Below are 17205 nucleotides of genomic sequence, written 5' to 3' on the forward strand. Positions count from 1 at the left end.
GGAGTTACTCAGCTATTTCCTGAAAACCAAGATCCTGCCTGGCTGGAACTAAGGACTGGAAGGAGTTGCCTTGGATATTGCATCAATTTTCTGTGACCATGGGAAAAGTATGCTAACTGTACAACTGCACAAGAAGTTCCACAGCTGCTTCACAAGTCTTCTGATATTCCAGAAAGCACTTTTCCACCTCTTCTGCTAACTGAAGAACTACAGTGGAGGCCTAAAGCTGTAATCTCAATGTGCCAGAGGAAGAAAGCAGTAGCCATAAACCATATGCCTAGTTCCTACATGAGTATTTGCTAAGTTTCACATCTGTACAATTCTACAAGCTGGGATATACACAGTGTGATAGAAAAACATACCAGAAAGTCCCAATAATCATCCAATTCAAGACCCCTTGAACTGTCCCAGCTCCCCTGCCAGCCTTACTGAGGTGATTAGTATTGTGCTGGGGATGTCTGTGGGAGATGAAGAGCAGGGCAGTTTCTAACAACGACGAAGTCCAGACACTAAGAAGAAAAACAAGCCCCCAGGCTAGATCTCAGCTGAAGGGTGGAAAGCATCTTGACAAAAGGCTAGCAGAAACCCTGAACTTGAATCCTCATTCTTGGAATTTCCATGTTCTGAGGGTATCTAGTTCATTTCACCTGTTTACCCGTACCACTACAAAGTATATACAGGACAGCACCACCTAAATTTGCTGGCACATGGGTATAAATAACTGTGCAATATGTGAACATGATAGAAAAGGGCAGAAAATCTAAAAAAAACCCAAATCCAAGGACAGTCATAAACAAGTCAAAACCTTGTTTAGGGATGATTTTACTTTATAGTCCTTTTTCCTTTTTACATTTTTGGTGTTAACAAGGAAGCTAATTATCAGGCTTAGACCTGAAGGATATCTAATTTGTATAAGAAATTCTCAACAAACAACAGAAATAGGCTGAGGCCAAGTTTCAGAAAAACATAGGAGATACCAGCTCAATTTTTTTTTAATTCCTGCTAAAATTAGTGAGAGAAAAGATGGTGTGGGTGGCTCCTTTTTTGAATGTGATTCCTGACCAGAATTGGAAGCAGCTGTTTGATATGTCTAATAAAAATAACCCAGATGCAAGCCTAGCAGAGAAGGTGCTGGATCTGGCATAGAGAGACCAAGTAGAGTTTGGATGATGCAAGAAGAAGCTGAGAGAGAGATACACTCGACTTTATTCCAAGGACAGAAATAAATGGTTGTTGTAGATCAATTAAATTAACAGTGACCTAACTTCTCTGCTTGCAGCCATTTGCTTTTCCCTATGAACACAAAGTACATTAATACATCTGTTTCCTATAAACACTTTCATTTTATGTGTTTTTTAAAGGGCTTTTCTGACTCCAAATGTAAGGCTGGATCCATCACTAACTGCTTCTCTCTAATTAGTGTTTTTCAAGTGCTAGAAAATCAAGGAAGTGCCTAATACTTTCTGTTTACTTTTGAATATTTTAAGTTATTTTCTCCCTCTAACTGTTATAAAAAGACTGATTTTTTCCTGGTATAAATTAACAGGGTATTCTCAGAGAAATACATTTCCCAGATTATTTACACCAGAGAGAATGTTCTTTTTCATGGGTATATTGTAGTATGACCCTACACATTCTTCAACGTATTTATCTTCCTCATTGTCTAAGATATCAGCTAGAGCTGATGCTCAGAGAAACTATGATTTTAGGTTTGTGGATGGGCGACTTCTATCCTGTGCTGTGTTTTCTTTGCTTCTTAAATAATCACATATTTAGGAACCTTTCTTCTGTTGGAACCTCCTGTCATGGTGAAACATGAGTGGTGGCAGATGTAGAGACCAACACTCCTGTGGCATTGCTAGGGCAGGGACTAAAGGCCCTGGGCTGAGATGAAATGGGACTCCTGAGCCCATGGACAGGGGTGGGGTGTCACTTGAGAACCCTTGTAATGTCTGACAGAATTTTGTAGGCAATCCTTTTGATCTGGGAGATGAAGTTTAATTCTGTCTTCAGTGAGTCACAAGCAGTCACAAAAGCCATCTTGACATGCAATGAGATTTTGGTTCAGTACAAATGAAAGAGCCTTGGGCCTTTCACTGTTTGCTATCTAGGATGGAATGTCTGGCAAAGAAAAGTCAAACCCTTTTGCTCATTTAGCAAATTGCTAATGCTATTCCAGAGCACCTCAGTGGAGAAAAAATCACCTTAGCTGAAACCATTTACACCAGGCTCCTTAGACATATTGCCTAAAGGCAATATCAAAATCAAAAGAAACTCTTAAATGCTTGAAGTCCCAAACAAATATCACTGAAACTAACTGGATGTTAGTTATTTTTTTCTAATATCTATTTTCTTTATAGGAAACAAAGTGCCAGCCAATAGTTTATACTTCTGAATGATGCTGTAGGATGTTAGCTCTGTCTCTCAGGGCTTCCACCTATTCCTTTTTGACAAAGCACTTGGTGCAGTACAAAAAAATTCTGGGGATATATTCACTTTTTCTCCTTCTTAATTTCTAGTAAATTTTATCTGGTGGTTGAAAAAAATCGTGAGAATATACTGAATCATAATATTTCTATTTCCTCTCCTGGCAGAAACACATATCTGTAGTTCATGGTTCATGTATTTATGTTTAATCATCAAATACTTTCTAAATTCAGAAAAGCTTCACGTCACTTGTTATTTTATCCAAACTGCTCTCACTAGAAAAATGCAGATGGAGACAGCAACTTAACAATCCAGCTGTAAATGTTGACCTTCTGCATCTGCAGGCTTGCAAGAGCTTTCACTGCATTTGGCTTATGAAATTACTTTTGAATGTAAGCCACAAATATGCTAAATGTTAACTAAGGTTTTTTAGTGAGACTTCTACCCTGTGGCAGTGTTGCAGAGATCCTAACCACACTAAGTGCACACTGAGGAATACCATTTCTCATACTGGCAGTAACAGGCTTTCCAATGCTGATCACTTGGCTTGCTCTGGAACATGGAAGGGAGTTTTGCCTACCAGTGCCGGGGCAGACAACCAAGCAAATAGGAAGAACTAAGAGAAGGAGAAAGATCCCTCTGACTACAGCATTATCCTGAACTTCCAAGACTCTCTTGGCTCTTCAGAATAAGGGAGTGTCATGGTTTGAGAGCCCCAAAATCCAATTCCCGAGTCTAAGCCCCCCTCCCACATCTCAGCCCAGTGTGAGATGGGTTTTCCAGACACCACACAAGACTCAAAATGGGGGGAAAGGGTTATATTACAATGACTGTACTCTGTACAAATGAATATTATAATACATTACACACACAATCTCAACTATCTCTACCATGATAAAGCAGTATTTACAATGGATCAAATCTCTTCTCTCTCCACATAAAAGTCCAGGAGGGAAGAAGGAAGAGATCCTGTCTACTTTCAGAGCAGCAGTGTCTCTAGGGAGCCAGCACGGTGCTAAGTGTCCCCGTCAGTGCTTCTAACTGGGTGAAATTCTGTCAAATTAAGTGAAAAATTTACAAGTAAAATGTTTGGAGGGAAATGCTTAGCCTGAAAGCATTAGCTAGGGCATCTAAGGAATACTGTTGTATGGAAGTGCAGTGCTTTACTAGGCTATACACAACATGGTATTATAAATGTATATGTTCAACAGGCTGTGTAAGATTTCAATGATAGATGCCTTAAAATAATATTTTCTATAAAATCCCATTAAAAACAGTATCATTTGAAGGAAAAAATCTAGATTTTGCTCTCAGTTTGAACTATAATCAATCAAAAGGCAATATGATTACACGACTTGGAAAAGAGGCCAAGATGGGATAGCAATGGCCTCAGGAAATCTAATATTCAGAGATTACAAGCAAGGCATCTGACTTATTTGTTTGGCTAGTATTGTTTGTCTTTTTGGAACTGCTGGGGAGCAGGGACTGTCTTATCCTCTGTCTGGAGAGCAGTTAGAATAACCTGGCTGTTATCACAGTACAAAAAGTAATACAACACATGTCCAGCAACAGAGGGCTATACACTGCCCCATGACACCTTAGCAGAGATGTCAGAGGTCAAATTGTGCAGAATCAGTTAAGTGTGAACAGGTGCAATCCGACCACCATGGAATAACTTTCTGGTTAGGTCGTTGTAAGTCAGGCATGAGACACTTTACCCTAATGGTATCTGTAATCTTAAACCATCCTGTAGGCACAGAGTATCTAACACTATTCCTAAAGCAAGCAAGCAAGAGAAACAGGCATCCCTAATTACTGCTGCATAATGAAAAATATTTATCCTGTTAATGTTGTGGATTGCTCCCTTACGTAGGAGTAATCAAAGGATATTTTCCTTTCCTACAGTTATTGAATGAAAAGAGGGAAATTATAAGTAGTCTGCATATGGTGGTGGCATTCTTTCACCACATCATTTTATCAGGGGATTTTAGCAAGGGGATTACTTTGCACTTCATGCAACAAAAAATTGTCTCTGATGTCCCATAATCTGTAGGAGGCTGTGGCATTGCTTACTTAGTCTCAGTGCCTTCACACCAACCTAAAAACTGTCTAGGGTTTTCCACTTAACTTAGAAATTGCATTGAGCAACAGAGACACCATGCACATGAAGGCTAAAAGCCTTCAGTGGAACAGCATCAAGACAAAGCTAAAGTATGCCTAGCTCCCTTCTGCCCCATATGTTCAGTTCCTTCTACAGAAAAATGAGCAAAAGAATGGAAAATTAATGTCTGCTTGGGTCTTGCTCTGATCTCAGACAGGATGTTGCCAGGCATACCCCACAGCCAGAAGCCCAAGAGCACACCAGTTTATTTATAGCCCTGAAGCTTTCCCCTGCTGGAAGTGTGGGCTTTGCCTCTTCACCATGCACCTTGCAAAGTGTCACTCAGATTAAAGTGTGCCCACTGGGCTTTGCTTTCTGTGGGTCATATGAGAGGAAGCAAAGTATAAATTACACAGTTTTGTATTTGTAGGGCTCCTCTCGCATTTTTAAAAACGGCATATGGATTGAGAAAAGGTCCTACTGCCTCCCTCTCTTCACAGTTAACTTGCATTTCCAAGATGCATTCTGAAAGCTTCCTTACTACATTAAATCATAACCATTCAACCCTTGGCATGTTGGAAGATACATCATGCCAGTGGGCAGATCTGAGAAAAAAACCGTAAGTTAGTGGCTGACCCACTGGGTATTGCAGTTTTTTTCTGGTATAGAATAAAATTCTATAACATTATAAAGTATGCACACTTATACAAATAAACCAACATTGCTAATGCATTAGGGTTTTCAAGAGTTTTCACATCTTTGGGAGCAGGGAGAAATCCTGTTGTGTGGTTTCTTTCATGTCTAAAAAGGGCTCCTTTCATGATACACCCTTTTCTGCATTGGGGGAGTATAGGCATACTAAAAGGGTCTCTCTCTGCTGTCTAGCTGCTTATTTTCATTCTGACTGAAGCAAAACGAGGTTTCCAAAAGTACTTCAGGATCCCACACTGTGATTTCCAGACTGCATTTTTTTATAAAGCCAGGCTAATTGTGTACTGTGTTGTACCATAACAAAGTCTAGGAAGTCAGGCAAAGTATAAATTAATGCTCAATTTGACTTAGTCTTTTGATATTCAGATGTGTGCTAAGTACAAATAAATTTAAATGCAATGGAGTCCAATTTTGGACTGTTTGTTCATTGTTTCTTAACACATCTTTTAATCTGCTGAGGACAGTTCTATCTCTTCCTTTTTAGGAAATGTCTTAAAGATGTAATTTAAACTACCTCATAAAAAGTTCATCACTGTCAGGCAGAGATATGTACAATTGGGCTTGCGCATGGCTATTTTTTGGATTCTGTGAACTGTTTCCTTTTAGGGGAAAATCTATTGACAGAGCAAACTTCCACTAGTCTTCATTTCAAGGGAGGTGAGTATATACCCTTATTTGCATTCTATACCTGCTTGTTCATACTCATTATACTTTCTACCAGCATTCAGTTTATATTAAAAGTATTAGTTGATACGTTCCAGCTTTTCAGATCAGCCAAGTCTTTTCATTTTTCTATGCAAAAAGTCTGCACATGAAGGAGTCAAAGTAGGGAGGACACACACTCTGAAATATTGAACTTCTACATTTTCCCCTCTAAAACTCATGTAATAATCTAGTCAAACACATCTCCTGATTAAATCTACCTTTCTTTTGAACATATTTTCCTGTCTGGTTAAAGTATTTTCTAGTTACAAATGTGTGTATGGTATAGGACAGTTCAAAAAGTTATGAAGGTTTTTTCACATTTAGAAAGCTGTGATACTGGGAAATATCCTTAGACATTCTAACTAAATAAACTAAGGTTCATAACATGAGGTGCAAAAGAACACCTTGAAAAGCAAAATGTGATGTAGTTTTGGCAGATTTCCTTCTCTCCCCAATGTGAGATGTTCCTTTAAATAGCATTTCACATACATTTTATAAAACTCAGTGATGTCTGGACTTGATAAAGAAAGGGAAGAAAAGAAACAACGAAATATCTCAAATCCATCCATAAAGCTGTAACAATTTCTCACAGTAAAACTCTTTGACAAACTGAAAGCTGTAGACCTGACTCGAGGATAAGTGGAGTCCACGGTGCTCTGTGAATTTTCTTTTGCTATCTTCCAACTCATTTTTACAATGAAATTGTGTTTAGCTCCCGTGGAATGAAGGAAGAATTATTGCTTTAAAATATATTATCTGTAGATCTGAGTGTTTGTCAGAATGCAATCATAAATAGATCTGTCTGTGGGAAGCTATGTAGGTTTATAATGCTCCAGTGGTTCTGGGTTTGTCCCCTTCCTCCTTCCCCCAGTTACTAGTATCAAGGCCACAGTAAAGTACTATGTCTTTTCTGGCCACCACCCCTTGAGCAGTCTAGAACATAAGAAATGTATGCAGAAATTAATACTGAATTAGGAAATCCATTACAGAATCCCCACTTATATTAGGTAATACATAGACAATACATAGGTGGCCTTGGAAGTTTCCCACTAAGCCCATCATCTGTGATGGATCTGAAATTTAACCATGACAGGATACTACTCTAGAATAACATCAGTGTACCTCAGAAAGAATCGAGTATGTCTTGAATTCATAGATAATAACCACTTGTTTTCTATCTTAACTTGTCCCTGATGTTTATCTTGGGGAAATTTCAAGATGATCTCATAAGTCTTCTTAATCTCATCCATTTATAGGATTGTTTTCCCCTTCTCTTATATGCACTGCTAGATCCAACTGGCCCAAACCCTTCCTACAGTAAGTGTTTTACACCAGAGATCATTTTTAATTGTGTTTTATAAATAAATAGTTTAGATCTATGGGTAAGGTTACCCACTAGCTGAATATGCTGAAAGAGAGTAACTGATACTTTATAGTCTGACTGTATACTTTATAATGTACTAGATGAATGGTTTCTTCTGATCAGGCAGAATATAATGAGGAATTTAAAACCAGCAAATCTAGGCCTGATCATAAAGAGATGTGGCTCTAATGCTTTGCTTCTGTCTGTTTAAGTCTTGTGAAGAGGAGTTAGTAATTTTAAGACAAGCCACACAGCCAAGCAAGGCCTCACTGTGTTGCGTGGGAATGTGGCAGCCAAGCAGACACCTCTGGATCAGCAATAGGACAACACAAAGAGACTATCTTTAGAGACCTTTTTTATCTGTTCTGATTAGAGTATTAAAAGGAATTTCATCAGCATGAGACTATTAGGCCATGGCAGAAGTCTAAGGTATAGTCTCTGGATGTAGTCCAGCAGAAAGAGAATTCTAGGAACAGCCGTAAACCTGCTCATATGTAAAGGCAATAGAGCACAGCAAAACAAAGTAGCTCTGAAATTATTTTTCTAAGTTCTTAAGATGTCTAAGAACACAATATCCTTGAAGAAACTGCTCTGAGGAACTGGTGACAAATTCTTCATTAAAGGTAGGCACCTGCCCATGTTTCTCAAAAAAATTTTTAAAAATTAACACTTTATAACAGTTGTGAAAACCCCAACCACACTTTTCCCCAACTCTTTCTCTCCCCAGCTGTAGAAATAGTAAAAAAATCATTAAAATCAGAGCCTGTCTTTGAGCCTATTACACTTATGGTAGAAAATCAAACAAATTAGTTTTATATTTAGTTATGAATGCAGTAAGATCTGAAGTTTGTCCTTAGTTCTACAGTAACAATTTCCCAATGCAGTAAAGCCAAGTCTCTTTTTGTGTTGCTCACAAGGGAGCCTGGGCTCATTTAATTGTTTTTGTGGAATTTATCTGCTGTGTGAAGGTCCTGCTCACAGCTGGAGAGGCAATGTCTGGAGTTATTTCAGTACATGTTTGTTTGTAGACTAGGTCTTAAAAAGATAAAACTGCATTAAAGAATCACAGTTAACAAGATTGATCATAGCTTATATATAGACCATTGTGTAATAGACCCTTTCATAGCAAGGTCAAACTCCATCTTAAACCCTTTGTTTCCACTGCTGCTGTCATAGGTCCATCACTTCACTCTTGCAGCAACCTTCTTGTTTTTACATTCTAAAATCATTAAGGGTCAGTCTGTACCCTTGTACCAGTGCTGTCTTTTAACCTAAAAAGCTTTTTCTTCTGGTGTTTACCTCTCTTCACCAGTGTATTTGTTGTCAGCTTTCATTTTCTCCCTCAATCTTAATTTTACTAGACTAAACAAGCTGCTGTATTAAATCTCTTAAAAGGTCTTTTGTTCTCTGATGATCCTTCTAACTCTTTTCTGCAAATATTCCAGTTTAAGTTTATCCTTCCTGTACACACAGGACTGTGCAGTTTCCCAAAAGTGATTTTGCCAGTACATGGACTTCCCGATTTGTACTGGAAGAGCCTGCTAGAGACTTGGGCCTTAAGAAGCCACTACAGGCTGCAAAGCAGTGAAGTGAGATGCTAGTGCTGGCTTTTGTTGCTAAGTAGAAAGTCTGTCAAGTGGTGAACCAGTTAGAGGCTACATTAGCTTATGTTTTTTTATTCCTAGCTAGTGTTATGGTGACATAGTCCTGAATTCCTGAACTTAGACATCCCTGTGGTCAGACCTACTTCTGGAAGGGAAGTTCAGCCTCAGGCGTAACCAGACATTATTTGGATACCTAATAGCACTGAAATGCTTGAAAGAACCTAAATGTGTTTGAGCATTTGTGTGAATTAGAAGTTTTCCCACAGTACTTACCTCTTGCTACAAGGCCCAGTTTGTGTCCCCCTCATTTCCAGTTGGCTGTTCTCAAAGAAGTGGTTGGTTTTGCTTTGATGGAAAGCTGGAGGGTTGTTCCCTGTGCATTTGAAAGGAAGACCCTGTAGAGTGGATACTGTCCACCAGTTATTAGTGCAGTATTTTGCCTTGCCACACATGTTCCTGTACCATGACCCACACTGTAGCACCAAAACAGTCAGTTCTCTGCAGGTCTGTTATGGAGTACAGAGATGTTGTCTCCAGTAAATCCTCATGAAACAGAAGGATGAACCTGAGCTACTTCCCTCCTGCACATCCACAGTGTCAAGAAATCTCAGAGAGTTTTTATGCAGTTGCCATCTCATCCTTTATTGATAAGGTGTTGTGAGGCTCCACAGATCTGGGAAGGCTCGAACCTGATGTAGCTGAGCTACCACTGAGGGGCCTCCTCAGGACTGGAGGAAACAGAAGCCTACCACAGAGGTAGCTCAACCCTTCTAGAGATAGTGACTATGAATGTCTTGTGTGGATATAATTCTCATTTTCTGAGAGATTCTAATTTCCTGAGAAAATTTCTCATTTTTCATGCCATTGTGAAGAGGGAAAGAATTTGTCTTGATTGTGACTAGATAGATGTAATTACAAAATCTGGCGAAAACTTGGTGGCATTTAAAGTAATGGCAAAATTCCTTTTGACTTTCCTTGGGCCCAGATGGCCTGGATGCTAACCATAATGTACAAGATCACAGCTTCTATTTGTCATCCTCTTTGGTAAAGGTAAAATTTCTGCATGTGGCTTATTTTAAATAGATTTTAATAGCTGTAACACAAATATTATCACAGAGAAGGTGAATTATAACAATACATGATAGGAGTTCTTCGGCTACAGAGAATTGTCACGGCTTAGCTGAAACCACATTTGCTTAGCAAAGAATGTTCCCCACACATTTAAAATACATAAATAGTGAACTAGTTCCTAACTTGTGTTAGGAAGTTTAAATGTGTGCACAGCAACTTAGCGATTCTCTTTGGTTTAGTGCTGAGAAGCTCCAGCTTCATATATTGCAGAAGTTCTTCAGACTGTGTTAGAGAAACTGAATAACATACACGGAGTGTAAAACATCAGCTTTGAAAGAGTGAAGCCCTAATACTGGCTACAAGCTCAGTCCCACATGCAAAGAAGTAATGTGGAAAAATTACTGGAAACTCGTATTTAAAACATGATACCTTCCAAAATAATTTCTACAGGCAGTAAGAATTAATGCATTGTGAACAAAACAGGGTTTTTACTATAAACCTTTAAAAGAGAAAAAAGGTTCAGCACAAGAAGTCTGCAGTTAAATCTCTGATGATTTAGGCTTTTTCTTTTTTAAGTGTTAATAATTTATGAAGAGCTAAAAGTGTTTTCAGAAGAATAACTCCATGCTCACTCATTTTGAAGCAAATTTGGCTTTTTCCTTTTGTTTTCAATTTGTTCTAGTTGCATTCCTTCTGAGTGGGAAAAATAAACCAAGTATTTCTAAGATATAAATAGTTTAGTATGAGATGAGTAATTAAGTGAGAAGAAACCGGAGTTGATTGGTGATAGATCTAAGTGACATTACAATGAAATTTCATTCTTTCCTACTAGTTCAGCATCAAGGAGGTGATGATTTTGTGAAACAATGCTCTATAAAAATGCAATGTATTGCAGAACATGATTATACCTCCCCCCAGAACAAAAAGTAACAACAACAACAAAATTACCTTTTAGTTTACAAAAGACATGCAAAGCATGGCACATTAGGTCATTTCAAGAGTTTTTCCAAGTGTTCTTGCTGCAATTTTGGGCCTTAGGAAACCACTAAATGAGTCTTACTTTTCTCCAGCTGTCACCAGCCCTCACTCATCTGCCTGCTTTGGAACCTGCTTCTTCTAAGCAGTAGGAATAGTAGCTGGTACTAAATGGCACATTTTTCAGAATTTGGCACCCTCCTTAGTACACCTTTAATATTTTGGTTTTCTTCCCTCAAAGCAGGGGAATACAAAGCAAAAGACCATCATGAATCAAATAGTTTATGTTCCTGTTTACTCCAAAGTTAATAATGCTCATATTCCTTTAATAGAATCAGTAAATTGATGTAAATACATGTAAAATGTAAATGTGAATACATGTATTTGTATTATCGAATTAATTGGTTATTTAGACAAATTATTTTAATCTCTCTTTAAAGACAATTGAAAGGAAACACATCGGCTCTTCATTGTCTTGCCATGCTCCATTTTTACTTTTACTTCCCTGTAGACTGAGAATAAATGTGTTTATTGTAGTGAAATAAAAGATCTTAGATGAACAGAAAAGAAATTATTAAGGCTTCTGAATCCTCTTTTGCCATCTGTCAACTTCACATGCTTACATTTTCCTTCGATGTGAAAGATCTGTGCTATTCAAGTATATACTGTAAGCCACTTTACATCACTGATGGAGACAATATTTTAAAGGTTAAAGATTAAAAAATGCATCCGAGTTTAGAGGAGCCAAAGCCAAGTGAAGAATATAACGTGCCATTGTTACTGGGGAAAGGAGTGTCACTTTACCTGGCAGGAGAATGAAACTCCTTGATAAAACCTGCGTGTCCTTCCTCTGTATTGTACAATTGTTTTGTAAAGTTAGGTTCAGGGAACAGGGGAAGGGCTTATTGTTTATTATTCCTAGATGAGCCACAGATTGCTAGGGGAGCCTTAGTTTCACTGCTACAAGGTTTTACAGAGTTTCTTTAGTGCAGATGAACATGCTTATGCAAGTAGAACTTATTTAGAAGCTGTGTAGCTATTTCTGTGGAATACATTTATGTATGGATGCCCACCCAACAGCCTTTCCTGCATATAACCATTTTGGTGAAACAGTACACTTCTAATCAAAGCAGTAATAACAGTAAAACTTTTAAAAGTATATCAGATTTGAATGACCTTTTGATTCTCAATAGTGCTGCAGTGGAAACTCCTCTCTCTTCCTTTTTAGGAAATGTTCATAATTTATCTCATAGAAAGATCATCATAGGGAAACAATAGATTGGACAACAGAGGTCTTGCAACTTCAGTCACACAACTGAAGTGAATGTCAAATCTATTGATACAAATGTCAATGTGGAAAAAACATAAAATGAAAACTGGGAATGCTGGAAGATTAAATGTAAAAATAGTCATTTTAAGCTCTAAACCAAGCCAAATAATTTTGCTACTTAGAAGCACCATTGAAACTATTCAGTAGCACAGGAGCACTATCTGGGGTGAAACAAGCTCCTGTTCATTTATAGTACCTCCTGTTATTGTAAGAGCATACTAATAAAGAATACACAGATGGAACTAAGTTTAGAATGATTACCTGCTGAACTTGTAAAGGAAGGATTATGCCTAGCTGGAGAGCTGTTCCCTGGGAAATCTTGTGTTCCCCTTGGACTTCTGCTGGTGGTAAGATATCGTCTCCTGGCCATTCACAGCAGTATTTTCCTTCTCAACTGAAATGAAGTTGACTGCAAAGGAAAGAAGTAGTGAGGTTAATAACTTTTGTCAGTAGGAGCAAGTACAGCAGTTAAAAGGAGCCTTGTAAGTGGGTTTCTATGCTCTATCCTGACAAAGACTCCGCAGCTTGAACTTCTTTTTTCTTAGTAGCAGAAATATCGCATATATGTCAAACTAGTCCATCCCACAGCCTCATTGAAGCAAAAGTGGTCTCCTTAGCAACAGCCTTTGAGACACAAGGAGGAAATTCCCCAGTTGCTCTGACCTGGAAGCTCAAACCCTCCCTCTGGGGACCAGCTGCCCTCTTTTGTCTGTAGCTTCATTTTTAAAACGTTTTAGCCTTGGTCTGTGTTTATATTGATAAAAAAAAATCTGTATAAAATAAAAGAGGAAAGTTCAGCTGTATAAACCTGTAGCCTGCCTCAGCAAGAGCCAGAAGCAACAATGCTGAAGACAGAAATCATCATCGTGTTTCTTTAATATATAGAGACGAGTAAAGTGGCATTATTGCTGTCTTCGGTAGTTGTCACAAACAAGATGAAGCAGGTCTTCCACATGGACAAGCAGCAAAGGCCACTTACCTTCTCTCTTCTGTGCAGACCTATAGTTTTATTGGGCATGACTTCAACACTAATCCTGCAAATATTAATTATTAATGCTAGGTGACATTTGTAAAACCTTGCAAGATCAGGGTACCTATCATATCTGTCTGTTACATCCATGCCAACCTACTGCAACGTGAGGTACTAGGTTAATATGCCAGTTCTGCTGCTGGCTTTTTATGTGGAAAATGTTAGTAGGTCATTGAATTGCTTCTTTTTTTTTTTTTTTTTTTTTTTTTGCAGCTGCAGTGCAAAAAGAGCCTGAGAAAGCAAGTGTAAATCAAAATATTCACACTGTTAGTCTCTGGGAAAGCCTTTTAAGGAACAGCGCTGAATCTCGCCTGTATCTATTCAGTTAGCTTCCAGCTGGTAAAAAAAAGAGGTAGCACTAAGAGCAGTTGATGCTGCTGCTCATAGAAAAGCTTTAGTCCAAGGAATGCTGACAGAGTTACAGTCCTGCTAAGTGACCAAGCAGGCTAATGGTACCTCCTAACGAAGTGTCAGTAGAAGTTTAGACACAGGGTCCTAGCTGATGCTGTTTGCTAGGATTTCTCTCAATATTGAACTGCCTGCTGCTGATAAATGGGTACTTCAGAAAAGGAATTTTATGCTATCTGCAGTCAGAATTTTGATGAAGCATTGCACTGGCTGGTTTATATGGCAATGAGGAAGCCTGGTCCGATGCCAGGCTTGATGGAAAGCTCTTATGCACATCCATGTTTATACTCTGGTTTGCAACAAGTGACTGAGGGAGCCAATGCCTAGGATCAAGTTTGTTTCCCTTGGTGGGAGCACAGCAGTAACATTCAATGTGCTTCTTGTCTCATTATGCTATTGCTTCACTGTCTGAGAAGACCAGCAGAACAGGCTAGTTTATGGACCTGCTTTTACCTCCATTTCTGCCTGCACTGTTATTCATGAGGTGGCAACACAAGGCAGCTTACACAAATCTTCCACTGTGTAAATCATCCTGGCCCTAAAACTGAATGCTAAAATGCAACTTGTAAGTAAGCACATCTAAAACTGATTTTGAGGTGGAATTACTGCTCTGCACTGAAATGGTTTTGTTAAGAATGCAAACAATCTGGCATTGGCTTGAGACATTTTCATCTGTTACTTTATTTGTAAGAAAAAGAAAACTTGCTAGTCGTGCTAGCAAACATCAGAGCTAAGCAATTTCAGAGTTCTGGAAACCTTCTGTCTACTGCAGCTCCTACATATTAACACAAGCAGCAGACTAAACATTTGTACCTTGTTTGTATTGCCAGCTGAAAAATGAAGGTAATTAATGGGCAGCTATAAGGTGAAAGACTCTGGAAAATACCAAAACTTGTAGTCCTGAAATACATAGCATTGATGCCAGAATATTGATTTAATTGCATTACTGTTGCTAAGTAATCTTCCATAGTTTTACATTATGTATTGATGTTTACAGCTTATTATTTTTTCTTATTTCTTTTCTATAAAATTTTCCCTTCAAGCATTTGGTTCTAAATGGATGTTAGACAAAAAAATATCCCATATCAAGTGCAGTTATTCAAGCCAACAGGTAATAGGACTTGACACTTGCCAGGTTTTTTTGAAGTTAGGTTTCGATTCTCTTTTTTAGGTAACATGGACTCTGGTAGTGGATAATTACAATGAATACACTTAGTGAAATTAAAATCAATGACATCTCTGTCTTTGCTCTTTGGGGAAATTGCCAATATAGGCAAAAAAAGGTTTTCCAAATACTCTTTTGGAGGTGGCCAATACTAAATGAAACTGGAAAGCAAAAGATGTATGACTGTATAGCACTTGCATTACTCTGGGCTAATTACTTTCTCTAAAATCCATAGTCATGTAAGGTGAACTCACTGTATTTGGCCCTAACTGTAGTGTTTCTTCCAAATTCACAGTTCTCTGCAGGCCACCCAGGACATCTGCTCTTCAGTGGAATCAGGGAATGCACACTCCAGCTTCAGCCTTCGAGTCAATTTTGTTAGAAATGAAATGCTATCAGCCTATGGCTTGTTAGGTGCAGAAGATGATAATCATAGTTTGTAGTAAAAAGGGATGGCTATAATGGTCTGGCCTGACCTGACCTCCTGCCTATCCTGTCTGGCAATTTCTATGGCTACCCCAAAAAGTACAGTAGAAAATATGTTTTTATAAAGACTATGAGTTCAAATTCAAAGAGTGCAAAACATGCTGAGTTTTTCATGCCTGTGGTAAACTGCTCCAGTAGTTACATACCTCAGTATTAAAAATATATTTTATTTCCTGTTGTAAATTTGCTGATTTAAACTTCAACCACTGCATTTTGCTATCCCTGTGCCTTTATACTAGACACTCTTCAATCTGCCCTTAGTACTCATAAAAAATCTTCTGTCTGTAGGGTGGGACGAAGGATATGAGCAAAGCTAAAAGGCAACAGATTTGCTCTCTCCAGTTTTCCAGGAAAGGCATAAAAATACATGATGCATTAGTTGCTAAATTTTATCACCCTCAAGAGAGCTTTCTGATATTGTGCCAATATGAACACTTTATTAGATTAATCCACATGCAAGTTAGAACGCTTTCGCCTGCACAGCATTTTCTTCATGGTTTTATTGAGTGATTTTTAAGAAAAATATTTACATCCCACTTCAGAAAAGTTACAGGCATTTGTATCAGTCCATTGCCTTGCACAGGGGAAGTTTAACATTACTCTCTAGAAGGCTATTTCTTAGAACAAAACCTTGGGGATGTGCACATCTAGGCACTGTGGCAGGTTCTAGTTTTCATTCATGAATGGGGCTCAGGCTGCATTTCGGCCATTGCAGCATAATGGTAGAATCAGTTCCTAAATATTACAAAAGTAATACCTGTCCTAGGAACTTTTTTTTTTGGTTTAGAAAGGAGAAAGCTCATTACTGGTAGCTCTTGAGCAGTGAGAGGCGCAGTGATGGATGCTTTAGCCAAGGTCCAAAATGGTGGCAGCACTCCATTGGCACATACCAGTGACTGAAGGGAAAGGCCTGACAATGCCAGGCTGATGGGACTGAAATTCCATAAGCTAACCAAACAAGGTCCAGAGGAGACTTAATCTCTTCAGCCTCCTCTTCCCACTCCTCCTGTTGCTGACTGTGCACCTCCTTTCTTACACCTGCTCTGGCACACTGTAGGCCCTGCTGTGTTCTAATTTAATTCACTAGAATGGCAGAGAATTATTCCATTTTCCTTGGCTTTTGGGTAGTTTTTTTGCCATTTTAGCTAATGGAATTGGCACATAAGAAGGGCTCTGGCAAGTGCCAGCACCAGCCTGTCGGTGAGAAGGGGAGAGGAGGCAGGTGAGCGCACACTCTGCCTTTGGTAGCAGCAAGCTTTTCATCAGCCTGCTGTGCCTTTTGAAACCACACTCTTCAGTTTTAATCAGAATGTAATAAATACATGCAATACCTTGAAATGAAGAGGCCTGTCATGGATCCAGAAGGCAGCAGAGTGGTGAGAGCTTGAAGAAGCTGGGGCTGTGTGAAGCAAGGAGAGAGGGAGAGCCAAGGGTTTCCCTCAGGGCTCCTGCCCTTTCTGCGAGAGACCTGTGTGTATCACTCACCCCTTCCTGAGGCGAAGCAGAGGCAGCTCCAGAACAGTCCCATTCACAGCAGTAAGAATATTTTAACTTGAATTCTTTTTTAATTCCTTTGAATTTACATTCTCCTTTCCTTCATTTGTTTCTGAGTGCCGTGGATGTTTACCCCCAGCTGGGGACAGTAAGGGGACTGCATTACTCCTGAGGCACAGCTGCTGCACAGCTCATAGTGGTGAACGTGCTGGCACGGGTGACCTGGGAGGCTCAGGTGCTCCAGCATGGTCCTGTATGCCAGCAATGTGAGCTGCTTTTTACCACACGGTAAAAAGCCAAAATTTCTGTGCACGTGCACATCAGATCTGCAAATG

This window comes from Manacus candei, unplaced genomic scaffold (genome assembly GCF_025592945.1).
Source record: "Manacus candei isolate 608988 ecotype Guabito, Panama unplaced genomic scaffold, ASM2559294v1 h1tg000017l, whole genome shotgun sequence".
Taxonomy (NCBI): domain Eukaryota; kingdom Metazoa; phylum Chordata; class Aves; order Passeriformes; family Pipridae; genus Manacus; species Manacus candei.